Source organism: Lactuca virosa, chromosome 4, assembly GCF_052849685.1.
Source record: "Lactuca virosa cultivar CGN04683 chromosome 4, Lactuca_virosa_CGN04683_v6, whole genome shotgun sequence".
Taxonomy (NCBI): domain Eukaryota; kingdom Viridiplantae; phylum Streptophyta; class Magnoliopsida; order Asterales; family Asteraceae; genus Lactuca; species Lactuca virosa.
This window is the reverse complement of record NC_136429.1, coordinates 309,651,678-309,657,130: the sequence shown is the minus strand read 5'-3', so window position 1 is coordinate 309,657,130 and position 5,453 is coordinate 309,651,678.

Here is a 5,453-nt window from a genome sequence, read left to right as displayed (position 1 = left end):
CTTGGCTTCAACGTTTATCTTCAATTTCTTCACAACTTCAAGATTAACATATGAATCTTCTATATGAATGACTTCATCTTGAACAGTTGGGCTTTTCTTCAAAAATTTGACTTTGAACATACGTTGGGTGTGGAGGCTTCTTGTAAGGATTCTTGAAAATCAGCACTTTCAGCTTGAGAATCTTCAGAGAGAATAACAGAGAGACCGATTCTTCTGGATCACATCAGCATGTACATAGATAGCAGCAAATTGATTGAGGAGGCTTCAATACAATCTGTCACATAATCTTCAAATACAGCTTCACCTTGCTTCTAAGGTTGAAAGAATGTGTGTTGAAAAATAATCTTCATTTCTTGTTCCTTCGAATGAGAATTCTTTAACGATCATCGTTGCGCCTTGAAAAGTAACCATTGACTAGAAAGTCCCTGTGGATCACAGAGTTATGAAAAACTCTTCTCACCACAGTTGTTTAAGGATGTAACATTGGCTCAGAAAGTTCCGATACAGTCTCCTTGAGTCTCTTCTTCCTTTGAGTTCTCTGATTTTGAATTCGCTTTTCAAGACAAAGAAAATTTTGAGATAAAAACAAAACTAAAAGAAGACTTAGCACACAATAGAAATCACTAAGAAGTAAAAACCAAAAGTAAAATAGTGAAACAAAACATATTTTTGGAATTTTTTAATTTTCTGATTTTTGTTTGATTTTTTTTAAATTTTTTTTAATTCTCCCCCTAAATTTGTGCATAGAGGAAAACTATGAACAAATTTAACAAAAAACAAAGACTTTTGGGATCAAAGTTGTCAAGCAATTCAATATCGTTTATCAGCACACACCTGCATGTCTAGATCTGGTCAATCACCGATATTATGATCCACTTAAACACAAAGGATATTGACAAATTGGACAGATAATAAATGACAAGACATTGTGATTATAATCCAAAATGGACCATTTAGCTGACGACGGCCAATGATATTGTTGTCCACTTAAATTCAGCAGCGAGATCTACAGATAACCTTTTAAATGGTTCAATTTTAGGTGTACTAGAACTTGTTCCCCACTTCCCGATATACCCCGATAATCAAGAAATTCCAAAGAACTCTTTACTTTAGTTGAGTATTCAATCATTAAGAGAGAAGATAGATATAGAAGTGCATATGTTGTATCCCAGGTCGGATGTTTACCAATCACGCAGAGGAAACAACATATGACTAACATAGATATAGGGTTAGAGAGATAGTAGGGTGCATATGATGTGTTCCAGGTCGGATCTTTTCCAATCACGCAGAGAAGACAACATATGGCTAACAGATAGAAAGAATTGCATAGAGAAGGAGATTCATAAAGATAGAGATGCATATGTTGCATTCCAGATCGGATATGTTCCAATCACGCAGAGGAGGCAACATATGACTGACAGATAGAAAGCAAGAAAATAATTCCCTACAGACCTACTTTATAAGAACCCCCTAATTGCCCTATCAGTACCAGAATTAAGGACATAAGTTCGTACATCAAGGAAATGTTGAGCCACAATTCTAGATCCATATGACTTTAATGTATCTCGCAGGCTCCCTTGTTTATCTCACTGCTCAATCTATCCGAGCGGCGTATGGTCAGTCCAAATGAAACTATCTAAGTCCAGATGAGTTAACATTGTCTAGTCCTTTCATTGTCAGTTGTGTCTAGTCCTTTAATTTGAAATCCTTCGTGCCTACCAGCACATTGAACACAGAGTCTAAACAATTTGGCTTCAGTGCATCACACGAATTTCAGATTGCCCTTTAGCACTAAGCTTCATATCACTTCCCAAATATACTTATGAAAGAAAACATATTTTTGTATTTTTTTGATTTTATAATTTTTTTGTATTTTGATTTCCCCCCCCCCCTCTTAATTTGAGCATGGGAAAGAAAGAAAATAAAAAAATGCGCAAATTTTAAAAAATTATCTTTGAAACAAATCATTTTAAGAGAACCTCAGGAGTATTGGGAAGAAAACTCAAATCGTAATTCACTAATGGAAGTTGCATCCAGATGGTCTAAGAACAGCACGCATATGCAGCAACATGTTCAGCTTTAGCTGTGTTTCAATCTCGGAACAGATCCAAAAATTCTTCACATCGTTAAGTACAATCCCCATTTGTGATCTTCTTCTTTTCTTCCTTTCCCGCAAAGGACACATACCCTCACTTAAAATTCTAAGTGTTGTACAGTTGAGAGATGTCTCTTATCATGTGCCTGGAACAGCCACTATCAGCAAACCGAAGTCTGATGATATGCCTCCATAGTTGCTCCAGCACAGAGTGCGAGATTAGTTGATCTTTAGAACCCAGTCCATTTTGAAACTAGGTTGACCTTTGTCATCTATACAAGGTACTCTCTCCCAAGACATATCCTACTTATCACACACAGATAATGAATAAATGTTAGAATCATTAGGTGATTTGGGAGTATGAACCTTTGGTGCCCATCTATAGTCGGGTTTAACCTAATTCTTGTTTGCTTGGATGGATGCCTTATCACTTGCTTTAGAACTTGAAACTGATCGTCGATATGACTTTGATCTAACCAATCTTGGTATAACTGGACCATCTCTTGAATCTGGATTCTTGGCTGACATTCCCTTCTTGACCTTGGGAGTTTGCTTCTTGTCGTTCTTGGCATTCCAGTCACCATTGTTTGAACGTGGCCTCGAAGGGTTTCTTTTGAAAGATCTCCCTCTTGGCGCATTCTGCAAACCTTGTGCATAGTAGGGAACATATGCACGATTTGGACAATTTCTAGCAATGTGTCCAGGTGTTCCACAGTGGAAACAAGTCTGTTTGTTCATGTAGAAATTGTTTCTGCCTGCCCCTGCTGTCGTGCTCATGCCTTGTCTCTAATTATTCCCACAAGCACACTTACAGCAAACAGTCTGTTTCACCTGTTTTGGTGGCCTGTATTTACCAACAGCAGGTTGATTAGAAGCAACAGAATTAGAAGCAACATATTCAGAGTTCAAGGAGTCATTTGTTTGACAATTAGTAGTATTAACAGAACTAGAATTGTTTCTGTTCTCCTTGTTCTCATCTTCTACTACTTTACCTGCACATGAAGTAGAATCATCAGTATCCTTCACCTCAACATTCTCAGTTTGGCCTGATTGTTCAGTTTTAACTGAAGCTGGTACAGGGGGTTGGCCAAACTGAGCAGGTATCTCTTCTTCATTGATCTCAAGGGGTGGGGTATAGTTGTCATTGAAGGGAGGTGGAACACTATGATACCCTAGACCCTTATTTTGATTATCTTTAAATTTTAATTGTTTTTCAATCATAGATGCAACTACCTCACTTGACACGTCCTTAAAATTGAATTCAACATCTTTATATTTAGCTTTCAATGCATCAAGTTCGGTAGTTAAGCTAGCAAGCTGTCTCTTAACATAGTCATAATTCTCACATTTGTTGCTATATTCTTCTTGAAGTTTTCTAAAGTCCTTGGTTTTGGCATCTAGTTGTTCTTTTAAGGGTTTTTGGGCCTTCCTAAGTGTATATCCTTCATATTTAAGGTCCTCAATTTCCCTTTTTAGCAAATCATGTTGATCACGATAAAGTTTAATTTTAGCTTCACAAGACTGAGAACATGAAGCTTCATTGACCTTGGTGTTTGAGGAACTCATTGTTTACCAAAAATACCCTTTGACTTGAAACCTCAAAAGTCAAATTTGAAAGTCAAACATAAAAGTCAAACTTGAAAGTCAAACATAAAAGTCAAAGATTAAACTTGAAAGTCAAAAGTCAACTTTGAAAGTCAAAGGTCAAAAATGAAAGTCAAAATTCAAACTTGGAAGTCAAAAGTCGAAAGTTAAAACTTTAGGTCGAAAACGTGGCTTGAAAATTTGAAAAATTGATTCTTAGACCTAAATCGCGAAGCCTCTTGATCTAGACTGAGAAGGCTCGCAATCTACCTTCTGACCGAAAATGCGAAGACCGCAAACACGCTTTCTACCGAGAACTGCGCACTGAAAGTGTCCGAAGCCGCAAACCATCGCACGCTCCACCGAAAACCTTCACACCACGCTCCACCGAGAACCTACTGACTGCAAACGCGATTTCGGCCGAGAACACTTCGGAAACCCTAGCTCCTGACCGAAAATAGCCGCCGGTGTCTCACTGGAAACGACCAAAAATACGTTTTTTTTTCACCTTTTTGATGAAAAATTCGATCTAAAACTCAAATTTATGAAGAACAAACACCCAATATTTCTTCCAAAATGAATCAAAAATGCCAAAACCTTCAAGAAAAAAAAATCCAAAAACGCTCAATATCTTGCCAAATTGATTAATACGATCTAAGCTCTGATACTACTTGTAAGTCCCTAAATCGCTTTGATGTATCAATCTGATCCACCTGATGGTGCGGAATCTCAATCAAGTGGATGATGCAACATAGAATAGAGAAGAAGAAGAAGAAGAAGAAGAAGAAAAAAAAGAAGAAAAAGAACACACACACACAAGTTCTCTCTACTTTCTCTCTCTAGAACACCAAGTATAACAGAAGCAGCCCCTTGAACATTTTCTCCTTCCTTAGTCCTCTCCCTAAACACTCCTAAATGAAACTATTTATATGTATGGACCCAAAGCACAAAGTCCAAACCAAAAACCCAATAACTTGACTGAAATCACATGTGATTTCGGCCCAAACTACAATTAAACCCAATATTGTTTTCGGCCGTAGACTGAAAACTACAAATGCCTAGAAAAGCAAAGTATAAACCATAAATTTAGACCCAACATATTCATATATAAATGATACTTAAACTCTAAAAAAAATTAAGCATATATTCTATTCATAAGTGAATAACGAATGTACTGTAATAAAAATCTGATATATTTTTATTCACTTATGAATAACGAGAGCTCAAACTAGAAAAAAAATTATTTTATCTTAAAACTATATCAATATGGATGTCTATTTATAGAGAATAAAAAATTATGAATTTTGATATGTTTAAAATCATTTTTCGATAAAAACAGCTCCTTCAATTTTAAAAAAAAAAACTATTTTTTTTATATATTAAGGTAATGATTAACATAGTTTATGTAACATCCCAAATTTCGAGGCAAAAAATTTCTTTTTTAAAACATTACTAAACCATAGTATCAGATCATTTCAAACATACTAAACGGGTTATATAACAAATCAGAGTATATTTTCAAAACACTTCTTCATTTTATCAGAGTAAACATCCCAGGCTAAAACTTCTTGGTGTGTGCAATACGATCATCCCGAGCTCTTCCCTCCGCTACCGGAAGTACCTGAAACCAAAACTGAAAATCGTAAGCACGAAGCTTAGTGAGTTCCCCAACCTACCACATACCACTTACATAACCACATACTGGGCCCCCGCCCGCTGCATCGGGACTTGCCCGACATCGGACTAGCTCCGGCATCGGGCCCTGCCCGGCATC